General features: G+C 44.0%; 1 protein-coding gene across 1 annotated transcript in view; it reads left to right on the top strand.

Annotated features, from left to right (window-relative positions):
- Positions 1-876: 876 nt before the first annotated feature.
- The window catches only part of sema6cb (semaphorin 6Cb), a 206,640-nt gene continuing 193,946 nt past the window's right edge, over positions 877-13,570 (top strand). Inside the window, 1 exon segment of the mRNA XM_034102346.2 lies at positions 877-1,047. The gene's annotated coding sequence lies outside the window, so the exon portion shown is untranslated.

Genomic DNA, 13,570 nt, shown 5'->3' with positions numbered 1-13,570 from the left:
GTATTAGAGAACAGCACGTCAGCCTCCGCAGCTGATTAGCTCGTGTTGGTACACGTTGTCCGTGCTTTTCAAAGTGTATCTAGGACATTCAGAGTACAAGCAGTTTGCATTTTCAGCGCTTTGCATAACTACCAATAGCAACATGATTTATATGAAAGATTATTTCTTTCTGCCGTATGTGTTGTTGTGAAGTGTCACAGTGATCGATTAGGAGAGGACAAATCATTCTACAGTGCTGACATGATTCACGAGTCAATTAATCAATTAGTTGATAGCCAGGAAATTAATCTACACAAAATGGATAAGCAATTAACCTTTACAGTCATTTATCAAGCGGACATGCCTAACAAATACCAGGATTTAATATGTTTAAGTAATAATATACAGATCTTACACCACATTGCAGCACAACATCAATATTATACATTAGTCACTTTAGCAAATCACTTTTAGATTAACCATTTTTTTCATTTAGCCTACTGAACAGATACAACTTTAGAAAACAAATGACAGCTAAAACGTACGAATATGGTGTTGTTTACAAGAGAATAATGTCGCAAATGTCATTTCAAATACTTTTAAATTGCTCCTCCCATAAAGTCAAACTATGTGTGTGCTTAAATCTCCTCTTTCTGCGCTCTGATTGGCTGGCTGGGGGCCCTGATGTTGAGGCATTTAACATCTGGGGGAAAAGTGAGCTGCATCTGGGCGGGGCTTAACACAAAAAGTTCGAATTACTAACCAATGGGAAGTGACGTGGTCCTAACGTCGCTTCCTGATTGGCTAGAACGTCTGTCAGACTGCAGCTTTAGGGGGCGTGGCCTGAGCTCCGGCTCCCGAAGTGTTGTGACTTCAGTCTGGCTCCAGTCTTGTCACAGGAGTGAAGGGGCGCCTTTCTCTGGTGCTCTAGGATTACTAATGAAGACAACTAGCAAAAACTAGCAACTCTGCCTCGTCAAAACGAATTTGTACCGCTTCAGTATCTCCTCTGCGAGACAACGAGGGGTATTTTTCTCTTTTTACTGGACGTACGAAGGAAACAATAAGGTAAGAAGTAGTGCTAGTTGATGACTTTAGCGATGCTGCTGCAGCTGCGTTTACATTAGGAGGCTGATGCTCCAAGTTTCCCACAGAGGAGACATTAATTCACCTTATTAATGGTGTCCAAACGTCTACATTAATTTTAATCACGTAAACACAACATTTCCGTCACGTTTTATGCGCTTAAACTCTGCCATAAGTTGCATTTTGGTTCCGTAGAAGCGGCTTGTTTTCCCCATGTTCCTCGGCTGTGTTTCGTCTCGACACTGAAGGCTGATTGCAAGCCAGTATTATCTGACTTAATGATTTCTGCACGCTATTAGAAATGTGTGTGTTCCTCTCTTTGTTCGGGGTTTTCATATACATTTAGCAGATTTGCACATGCATTGTGTAAACGCCTCGGTGTTTTCCATTTCTGCACAACTCCTAATCAGGTTTTCTCTGTCTGTTGCTGCAACTTATTATCAGGTATTAGACCCGATAAGCCCTCGGTGGCGTCTTAGCCGAAGACAGACACTAATTGAATTTGGATACTCAGGTTTATTCCCCACCGGAGACAGACCACATTTGTTTGCTCAAGACCCGTTTGTGCACCAAATCCTTTAACTAGCAGACAACGTTAACGAATCAGCTTTGAACAGACAACACTGCTCGATTATAGTGAAGCTGCACCCTCCCACTTTGCATGGATTTCACCTCTTAAATCAATCTCGCTTCATCTGCATTTTGTCTGAAAGCCAGACTCGATGAGCTCATTCTTGTAACAGGTTTTGCACGCAGACTCCCAGCAGTATTGGACTGAGTATTGACTACGACGCACAGAGAGAGATGAAGAAAGCTGTGTTTTTGTCTCCGCAGACTCCCAGGGGCTGCTGCTGCTTTATTTATGCTGCTGCTCTTGAGCCATCCTACAGAACTGGGACCGTGATTTGTCTCAGCCTGGTGTGCATTAGCCCTCAGTGGGTGTTCACTTTCAGTCGAGGCAAAGAACATTTCAACAATAAATACATCGCATATGCACACAGACACACTACACTACTACTTCTTCGATGTTGTGCCTTCTTGCCTCGCTCAAAGGCAGCCGGGCTCTTCTCTGATCTATGCTAGCCTTGCAAAAGTTTGAGTCATTTAAAATGTATATTCAGCTTACGGGGTGCATTGATTGAGCAGCAAAGGCAGCTTTTGCTCATTCAGAATAAAGCTCTTGTTGTGGCTGTTGGAGGGGAACACATCATGCCCTATCTAGCCCAAGCAGTCGGATGTTTAAGTGGACGAGTCTTGTGATTGTCTTTGCTTTTGCCTGGTCTCAGCGGCAGTGCTATCACAGGAGGGTGAGGAGGCCTGATGATGGCGTGTGGTTTCCTACCGCACATGTACAGTGACGGAGCACTCTGTGGCGCTCAGAGGACGTTGAGATGAGGTTTCAGGTTATTTTATTTGACATGTTACTGGCCTGCTGACAAGGGAAGGTGCTGCTTCCCTGCAGGAGAAGTGAGATGCTGTGTAGCCTGGTGAATTGTGTCTGTCTGCCCTCCTACTTATACTATATATAGTGCAAACAAATCTATATTCAAGCCTCGAATGTGGCAGTCTCCCACGCTCGCAGACAATCAACTGCTCTCTCCTTTTCTTTTAACCCGACACCATTAGGGAAGTCACGTTCTGCTGACGGGAGAGTTGAGCGTGTGCTCGCGCAAAGAACGAGCGGTGCATTCATTTCCTCGCCACCTCTGGAAATGGCTTGGTCTTCGTCCAGGCTCTCGTTTTCAGCGCCTGATGGGTCCGCCGCACAGTTGGCATGGTTAATGGTGCTTTTAGCCCAGTGTGTAATTTTATTTCCGATTTCCATTTCGCCACTTGCTTTTAGTTTGAAATGACAAGAGGCCCCCGGTGAAGGGGCCCCCGCGTTTGTGCAGATGGCGTCTTCCTAATGGTCCTCAAGGTAATGATGGTTGAAATAGGCTCCTAACGGGGACTGAGGACCGTGGCCCTTGGGGAATATTTAGCGGGCTATTTCCATTTTCATCGTCGTGATAAAGTGCTCAATATCTGAACATAGCTCCGTATAACTCTCACACACACGGGTAGTCTGCAGTTTTGATTGGTCAGGGGAGAAATGTGAATGTTAGTGGCATACACAAAGACACGTTACATTAAACCCCCCGGGCGAAATTGAAGTTGCTGAATTGCTTCACTCTGCGCTCATTCCAAACTCCCATTTCAAGCTCAGCGGAACTTGAGAGTATAGGATGATATTTTTTGGGCTATTGTTGTGGCACCACGACAACAGTGATTTGTCTAAAGTGTCGCAGACCACACACGCACGCACGGCGGCATTGTACAAGTGCTGCTGTCTGAAGAATAGCCGGCGTGGCGGCGTGCTTCAGGAAGCAACAGTTAATCTAATCTCCTCATCCGCAACATATGGGACTTTGTTTGGCCCTGCACCTGAGAGAGGCACCGGCCTGTGGCACCTCATATTTCATTTTGATAATGGCTAGTTACCCGTGGCAACTGGGCAGCCAATGAGATCCCCCTTTCTTAAAGAAGTTAGTGTAGAAAGGAAGAAGAGGGAGGGTAAAGTGGATGTGAGCTTCAAGGCTGTGTCCCTGCACCCTCCCCCTCCCCCGCAGCACTCTCCCGGCTGTATCCAGTGAAGGGTGTGGGACCCCTGGGGAGTGAATTATTACCTGTCAGCCCTGCAGGCTCCTGGCCATCAATAACCCGGGCTGACGCTGCACAGGCCGGTCCGGGTTATCTGCTGAGACCACCGGGCCTTGGCCCCCAGGTCTGGCCCCGTTTGGCCAGAAATCACATTAACATGTTGCGTCGAGCGTATCAAATGCACCTTTAGGAGCAGGCGGACGCGCGCCTTCTGCTGAAGAGCATCCTCCATCTCTGTCCTGACTGGCTGTCGGTGTGTCTTTGTTTTTATAGTTTTTTTTGTTTAATAGATATCAGCCACTCTTCCAATGTTCAGTCTAAACTGTGCTTGGTAGAAACGTTTTCCATCAATTTGCTTGAACATATCTTCCGTATCTTGGCTTGCATGATTTTTAAAGTTAATTTGCCGGTGGTGGCACAGACTTGCAAATTGCCAACTGCCAATTTAGTTACATCGGTTTCCCCTTTTTCATTTCATTGTTGCAGCAGGCTGGAAGTAAAGGTGAACACAGTAGATGTTTTCAGCACTGACATCCCCCCCCCCCCCCCCCCTACAAGTCCAATCATCAGCTATCGGGTTTGATTCTTGGCAGGCTTGTAATTACGCTTGATTCCGAAAACAGACGTGCAGTGGCTCTACCTCCTGCGGTCCCGCTGTGGTTACAAAGTATAGCCAAGCTGACGAGCGTGTCAATTCTGGGAGGGAAGGCTTTGAGTTCAGTGAAAGGCCAGAGGGAAGGAGAGGGAGGAGAAGAGAAAAGACCACGATCTGGACGAGTGACAGGCCTCGCTCCGACCGTCCAGACTGGCTGTCTTCCTGTGGTTTCGTGGAGCTGTGCTGCAGAAACGTTAACCCCTTGTCGAACATGGACTTGGCTCCGCCTGCCAACCCGCCGCGGCCACAAGCAGCGCAGCACTAACACTGGATGACTGTCTGGTTAGGCTTCGTGAAGCTCCGGGGGTGGAGTCCAGCAATTAGAGGGGAAATGTAACCTGTAGCGTGCACGGTCAGCATTTTGCCTCATATGTACAGGCCAGCGAGGGGCTCGTGGCGAAGAAGGGATCTTTGTTAAGAATCAAAACCTCAGACTTTCATTCTCCTTCATTTCATTTCTATGCAAAGTCATGCGCCTTGTTTTTGTTTGGGGGTTTATTGTTTATTATTCTTCTTGTCCTCCTCACCGCTGTATTGGTTGCCCTTTTTTAGAGGAAGCAGACAGTGTGTATTATCACACACACACACACACACACACACACACACACACACACACACACACACACACACACACACACACACCCTTTGATTTGTGTAGCATGGAGGCTGTGCGTGCTACCCACGGGGCAGCTTGGAAGGAGCATCCATAACAGAACTGATCTCTTTTTGAAAGGGAAAGAAAAAATGAGTCATCCAAGAAAGGAATCCTTGTCATATTTCATGCACAGAAACGCGGCATCATATGGCCATGGATTTTCATTGCTTTTAAGGATTGTTAGCTGATGACTAAGTGCAAAGATCTTCCAAAGCTCCCATTCAGACTCGTCGTCTTCCACAATCCCCAGAATCCTGTTTATTTTCAAAAAGCCCTCGCACTCCGAAGGATAATATTAACCTTCAAAAGATAATACAGACATCACGACACACTCAACCTCGCCACCATGGATGGAGCAGAAACATAACTCCTCCAAATTCACTTCGGTTCTCCCTGCTCCTGTGCTTAATAGGAGGAAGCAGCTGGAATAAGGAAACAAGTGTCTCAGTAAATAGCCTGTGGCCGTACCACATATTGATCGCTCGACTCAGAGCTGGGTGGACTGGGGGAAGGCAAAAGTGCATTGGTGTGTTGCTCCAAATGATCTCTTAATCACTTCATAATTAGTTCAGACCTTCCGCATCATTGATTAGCCAGCCAGGCTGAAAGTGGAGCAAATCACCCCCCCCTCACACCTAACCCTCCCCCCGGCGTCCCAATCCCAATCATCCTTCCTGCTGGTGGAGGACAAACCAGATGCTGCTGTAAAACAATCGAGAAGGCAATTGTATACGCCGCGATAAACAATAAACGAGTGACCTTGAAGAGTTTTGCCATATGGGCTACGCCTTAACTCGCGGTATAAATCTCCAACATCGTTTTAGTCCAGTTTGAAAATGGATTTCTCAATCTGTGATTACAACATTTGGGGTAAATTGTTGTCTACCCATCAGTGGTTCGATCCCTAGCCCCTGCAGTCAACGTGTCCACGTCCTTGGACACAATACTAGGGCTGCTCGATGATGGCAAAAATCATAATCTCGATTATTTGGGTCAATAATTGTAGTTGCGATTATTCATTGACTTTGAAAACATCCATTTATTGGAGAGAAACATGTTTAACAGTATGTTTTGAACAGTTGATTATCCTGAACTTTAAGTAGAATTCAACTGAAAAACCAAAAAAAAAAAAAAAAAAAAAATAATCGTTTTATTTCGATTACGTTGTTTTCGTAATAGTTGCAAGCCGTAATCGCGATTCAAATACGATTAATTGAGCAGCCCTACACGATACTGTAGCCCAAATGACTATAGTTGTGTCTGCGGGTTGGATGTAAGTGTCTTTGGATAAAAGCAGAAGCTAAATGCGTGTAATATTATTGTTAAAATGTACGTTCCATATCCAAATCTTTTTCACTATAATGTATTTGCGAGTGATGTCGAACAGAACCTACGGTATGTTTTCATAAAAGGGATTTTACGATCTATTTGTTATATCTACTTTCATAGAGATTGTTGTTGGTATTCAGTTTTGTTTTGCAAGAATTGGGAATAACTATAATAATAGGTATGTGTTGTTCTCCATGTCTTTGTTTTAAGAGAGTCGTAGAAGCAGCAGGAACTATGTCTTCGCTCGCTTGCTTTTCATGGATAAGTGAACACAGAAACACCGAATAGTCAATGGGGTGGAAATACTCACCTAATGCGCATCACCTTGATTTAGATGTATTAAATGACCAAAGCAGGCTGCACTGGTCTGTGGCTGGAAGTGTAGTAAATCAGCGTGTGTTTGGTTACGCTGGATTTACTGGACCTGGACAGTGTGATGTAGTGCCTTTCTCTAGTATCATATTTCCATCTCTGGCCCACGGTGGGCGAAATGCATTTTCACAAGTCATTATATATATATTGGTATCATTGCTAACGTTTACCCATATTGCCAACTCCACTGCAGCACCACCTCTTTCTCCATCTCCATCTCCACTGCTAAGTGCTTGTTGCTGTGGATTCTCTCTCTGCTCGTTTCCCAGAGATTGGCTCTCAATCAAGTGGTGTAGGCGGCACCATAACGTCCTTTCCCCTGCTTTTTCAATTTGTGAAGTTTGCGTTTCTCTTAGCGGTGTTATTTCGGTTGCCTGTTCAGCCATGGTGGCTATCACAGCTTGTACTAACAGCCCAGTTTCCCCCAAACAAACGGCTGTTGTTGCAGCAGGAAATGTAACCATCCATCTTTGTGCCAGGGGTTATTTCCCTGGAAAGACCTACCACACACCCAGGGCCTCCCACCACCTCACTCTGATGTGGTGTACGCTCTTAAAAGAGAACACTTGGCACGGCAGACTTGTTTTCAGCACAAGAAGTTGAAACTGACACATCTCGCCAGAATTGGAACATTTACAAGGTCATTCCAGAAAGAAAAACAGGTTGGCTTCATTTTAATTTGGCTGACGACGCGACGCGTGAGAATCTGCTCTGAGCCACGTCTATCTTGGCTCAACTTCGTTTTACACGGTTTGTTAGCATGTTAAAGACGCAAGGTAAAGTTCTCTGCCAGGTGGTTTTTAATGTAACTTTGATTTAAGACTCGGCTGCACGACTCGGTTTCTGCTTTGTGCCGTTTGTAGATAAGGAAGCCTTCTGTATGAGCTTTGAAAGCAGGTGATCTTGTAGCAGGAGTGTGAATGGAGAGCAGTCGAGTTGTGACTAAACGATTTGCTGGAGTTCAGACCAGAAATAGAGAGGGACACGATGAGTATTTTGTAATAAAAAAATTGATATTAGTTTTCAGTCAATGAAATGTAAACATTTTTTGACGGATGTCTATCACAAGTTTCTACAACCTTAGAGGTGGGGTAGGTACGTTTGAGAAACCGGCTCGAGTGCGCTAGAATTTGAAAATACACAACCGGAAACAAATCTGCCACTTCCTCACAGAGCCCCTCCTCCAACACACGAACATGACCAATGAGGGCACGAGATAAGTTTGTGCCCCGATGGAAGACTGACAGGCAGGTAGGCCATCCAGTTACTTTAGCCGGCTCAGATGATTGGTCGTGCTTTTTACAGTGCTACGGCTTCCACAGATGACTTTTTTTTTTAATGTATTTTTTGTCAAAGCACTTCAGATATTCATTGCTATCGGGATGTTCAGAGCATTCCATGGAAAATAACAAGTGTATCTCGAGCCGGTTTCTCAAACTTACCTACCCCACCCTTAAATCCTATTTGTGATTGACTTTGCACTCGAACTCATTGATTTAATTGTTTTATTGGATCAACAGAAAATGAATCCAGAAATACTTTGTCCATTTAATAATTTACAATATTTCATTAATAGCTGATCTTGAGATGTAGGAGCAATCGACATCCTTCATGACATTTCATAGACCGACCTTCATTCTGTAAATCTTTTTTACTCTTTCAGTCAATTAAGCGAAATGAAGTCAATCACCAGTTGCTTAAGTTTGCTCTATCATGTGCAATTAGCGCAAAAGGGTTAAGGTTAATAGACATACTTTATTGTCATTTCAACAAGACACAGTGTGCTATTAAAGCGACATTTCGTTGTACTGGCTTACAGGAACAGGACAACTTGCTAAAATTGTACATATAAATAATAATAATTATAATAGCTCTTATGTTATGCTTATAGTGAAATCCAGCAGGTTTGCCCCGCACTGATTCAACACTAAGCTTAGTCTCTTTAAGAAGTGTGTGAAGTGTTTCTGTTGTAAAGCGTCTCTAATCTGTAGACGGCAGAGACACGGAACAGACCGGGATGCAGAGCAATCGCTTGAGTTGTTGGCAGTGTGATACCAAGGGCTCGAATATCTGATTTTATTTTGTTGAGCTTCTCTTGATGAACCGTTGCACAGTCTGGCTTGTCACATCTTGGCTAAAGCCATTAGGCTGACTGGATAAAGTGTGTGTGGGGGGGGGGCTGCTGCTGCTGCTGCTGGTGCTTAGTTACTATAGAAGTATTTCTGAGTCATGATCAGGTCTCATTGTTGCTTATTGGACTTTTTCGAAATGAGAATTTTTCCTGAAACGTGAAATGAAGCAGGAAATTAAAACGCTAAGATAAGCCATTTTCTTTTCTGTCCTCTTCATCCAAAGCCTTCACACAGTAATGTCCCATTGCTACGCTGCACACGCTCACAAGGTGACAGGCATTCACATATTTAATTTATCTAAGTGTTGAGAGAAAATATGCCTTTTTTTTTCCCCCCAAAGAGTTATTTCACGTCTTTTGAAAACGAAAGTGGCTCTGCTCTCAGCGGTGGAATGTGACATGCATACCTTCAGAGACGGACCCGACTGCATCTAAATTCCAAACTTTCCAAAAATAGCAGAGCCGGTTGACCTTGTTCTTTGAAAAGTTGACCAGGTCCCATCGGTGCCAGCGCTTTGAATCTACCGCAGGAAGTTAAAGTCTGCAAGTTTGCAGGTGAAAGGTTCATAGATGGCTTAGGAAACTCCGAGTGGATTCCCAACTCTCCTTCTCCCTAAGGCTCTTTATCCGATTTCTTATGCATGCACCCTGTGCTCTGCAGATATGAATTGAGGCTGATTTTCTGCAAACAACACTCGGCATACCTCAGCGCTTAAGTCTGGCATGTGTTACATTTAGAATATGCAGCAGTGCCTTTTCTTTTAAGATGTAACTCCCTGTGCGCGTATGAAGGGTTTTTACCTGGGTGAAAGCATTCGCGGTTGGTTTCTGGCTGTATGTAATCTTTATTAAGCCGCCACGCTATTATTTATCTATGTTTTTAGTGGTCACCATATGTGCAGTGGATACTTGGCTCGGACATGGCGTAAGATAAGTCTGCCCGCCTACACTTAGCTTGGTCATTTCCCTCCGCTTCTCAGAACTCCAGGCTCGTTTCCATCGAATCAGGCTATTTTTAAACCACTCTTTGAGGAGAGAGCGCGGGGGTTTATCGGGGGGTTTCAGTTGGTGTCATATGAATCCTAACTGGGCAGCGGTCCAGGGTGAGTAAAACACACCCCCCCCCATCTCTACCGTATACTAGAGTGTGTGTCAGTTTATTAACCATGTGTGGTCTCACCCCTGCAGCTGTGTGAGTGAGTCAGAGAGGATGCATGCTTGTGGTGAGGAAAAAATAATTGATTTTTCTTGAACTCGGCATTGATCCAAAGAAGTCTCTGCATCAAGTTTTCCAATTGCGAAAAATATTTGTAGTGATGCTTATTTCGTTTTTTTTAGATGTTCTTTACCAAATGCTGACCTTCAATAACAGATTATTAACAGCTAACGGATAAGTGTAGTGCTCTGCGTGCAGAGAGGTGCTAGGTTAGTGTACCAAACAAGCCACAAAGATAACCAATTCATACATCCATATGTATCGACGGCTTCAGTTGATAAAACAGGAAACAGAGTTCCCAGTTCATTGACTGACCTTGAGGAGGGACAGCCTATTGCCATTTTGGTGACAAGCTGCTTTTGTTCTGCTTTTATTAATAGCGTTATTCCAAAAAAGAAATATTTTCAGCCAACAGTTGAAATGTTGTTATTTGACATTGCTGATTATTTTTATGATCTACTTCTTCATCAAAATGGGTGTACATATTAATCACAATATCTGAGAGGAAGGTCACAGCTTCAAATGTCTTCTTTGTCTCATCTAAAATATAACTATATTTATTTAACATTATCTTAATCCTCTAATTGGAGAAGCTGAGAACCAGAATAAGCAATTATTAGTTATAACCACTTTTTAAATTAGTTCGTCTATTGACTAGTCTGTGAATCCACTTTTCATTCGGCACTAAAGCTAACACATGTTTGAGGCGATAATAAGAAATATAACCGATGTTGTGATCCACCAAATAAATTGCTCTGCTTTTCTCACGAGGCATTTCGATGGCTGTGTTATAGTGAATGTGGTAACACAGCCTATGGAAGTGCAACATTTCTAGTGTCACCTTTGAGTGAGTCACCTACAGGTTTCTGTGTTCTAGTGCTTCAGTTATTACGTTGTGATATACAGAGAGTTTCCATATCTGATCATCAACATGGCAAGTTGTTAAAGTTGATCAACTATCTGCCGTATATGAAAAGGGTAAAGCTGTTGGTCCAAAACGTGTTTCAGAATCAAACAATGCTCCAAACATGAACAGCATCTTGGATTAATTGCTTATGATAATTGTGCGTGTGTGTGCGTGTGTGTGTGTGTGTGTGTGTGTTCAGTGATGTGGATGACTGCTCAGGGCTGGTAAACATGTTCATTAATTCACTCCGAGGCTGTAAACTTATATCCTCAAAGAGCGACACACAAACACAACAAATCACCTCCAGCTCCGTCACACGTGTCACTTCCTGAGTCCGGCCAATGGATCCATGTCGGCTGTTTGATCCCTCTTCATTGCTTTCCTTCCTCCACCGTCCTCTTCCTCCCTGAGGGACTCTTTCTGGTGACTGACGGTATGAAAAGCAACTTGGTGGTAAACAAAGCCCCCCCCCCCCCCCTCCCACCCAACCATTACTTTGATGTCACATCACGGAGACAGGTGGCTGGGTGAAAGTAATGAGGGGCCTACACTCACATTTTCACTCTGAGGCCAGTCTGAGGCTGACAGCAGCCCTGCAGCAGGTCTTGAGTCGTGAGGTCTTGAGTCGTGAGGGCCTGAGTCGTGAGGGCCTGAGTCGTGAGGGCCTGAGTCGTGAGGGCCTGGAGTCGTGAGGGCCTGGAGTCGTGAGGGCCTGGAGTCGTGAGGGCCTGGAGTCGTGAGGGCCTGGAGTCGTGAGGGCCTGGAGTCGTGAGGGCCTGGAGTCGTGAGGGCCTGAGTCGTGAGGGCCTGAGTCGTGAGGGCCTGGAGTCGTGAGGGCCTGGAGTCGTGAGGGCCTGGAGTCGTGAGGGCCTGGAGTCGTGAGGGCCTGGAGTCGTGAGGGCCTGGAGTAGCGAGGGCCTGAGTAGCGAGGGCCTGAGTAGCGAGGGCCTGAGTAGCGAGGGCCTGAGTAGCGAGGGCCTGAGTAGCGAGGGCCTGAGTAGCGAGGGCCTGAGTAGCGAGGGCCTGAGTAGCGAGGGCCTGAGTCGCGAGGGCCTGATGCTGCAGGTGTCCAGAGGATTGAAATGTCAGGGAGTTTGAATGCTATCAGACCAAACACACGGCACGGCTGTTCATGCAGCTCGGAGGCAGGATGTTACCATGTTGCATTGTTTGCATGATGGGAGAAACTCTGACTAGGGTTGCACGATTTGGACAAAATAACCGATACTCATTATGTTGAAGTTTTGCAATGGCGATATCATTCCCAATAGTATTGTTGCATCATGTTCCTTGAAAGATATACTTAAACTGATTATATTGTGTTTTTCTTTCGTACCAAATACAGATATTTTATTAACTTTGTAGAATATAGTTTGATATCTATGCGTCGCCACAAAACCTTATAAATAATATTTACACTTTTTCGCCAGTAACAAATATTGTGGCACCAGCAAACTGAATATTGCACCAGTGAAATTGAGATTTGTATTAGTTGAGTAGTCCTGTTGCTGAAAAAATACATTTCTATAATAATATTGCGCCAAAATTGTAGTGTTGACTTTTTGTTTTATTGATAAATAGTCACTAATTGGGAAAAAGGCTAATTAATAGAACGGCTACAACAATATGGTGGATTCTGAAAATCGACGTCACTTTACTTGAATGCAGCCTTTAAAACCAGGGAAAGATGATAGTTATTGAATATTATTATAATACAATATCCAAAAACTCATGATAGATATTGATGTCTGATATGATGGATATTGATTTCTCATATGATAGAAATGTATTATGTTAATGAATGAAGACCCTTTGCATGTATTCGACCAATGTGCAGTCACACAGAACCACGGTGATTCCATTCATGAAAATGCAACAACGGCCATTATTTTTCGATACGTTGCCATCTTCTTCCAATCCTTCCTCCTTACCACGATGTAGGCAGGTATAGGGCTGCAACAAACGACTCATTTGATAATCGATTAATCTATCGATTAATGAAACGATTAATCGACTATTCGGACTATTACGCCTTGCACAATTTCTCAAACGCTCTTATTTAGCCATCAACTTTTAGATTTAGCTTGAGGTTGTTTTAGGCATGTGGAAACTAACAATGAAGACAATAAAGATGAATACTTGATTCCAAAATACATATTATTAAATTAACTAAACACATTTTGAACAAAATTAACATTGCTTTTTATTTAAATGAAATAAATAATATTTCACATCAAAAGAAACAACAGTGTTTTAACAAGTCGTATTAAATAATGTGATGACAGAACTGTAAACAGAATAGCTGAAACGTTAACAAACTAAATAACTCTGTTTCCTCTAATCATTAACCCATGTTTGTATAATGTAGTCGTGTGTTGCTGCTAGCATACATAACACCTGACGTGGAAACGTTCCTCGTGGATGGGGCTACAGCGCTACGAGAAAGACAGTCCAACCCGGTGCATTCCTCCGTCTGGATGTGGAGCACTTTTGCTAAATGTTTAGACAAATTGCTCGTGTTACTGCCCTTACATGCTAAACTCTTATTGCACTTTAGGCAACGAGCATCGAGACGGGTAAAGTTGAACCACACCTCGGAG

This window comes from Pseudochaenichthys georgianus, chromosome 16 (assembly GCF_902827115.2).
Source record: "Pseudochaenichthys georgianus chromosome 16, fPseGeo1.2, whole genome shotgun sequence".
NCBI lineage: Eukaryota > Metazoa > Chordata > Actinopteri > Perciformes > Channichthyidae > Pseudochaenichthys > Pseudochaenichthys georgianus.
Note: the sequence above shows the minus strand (reverse complement) of the source record. Positions and strands in the feature narration are given on the sequence as shown.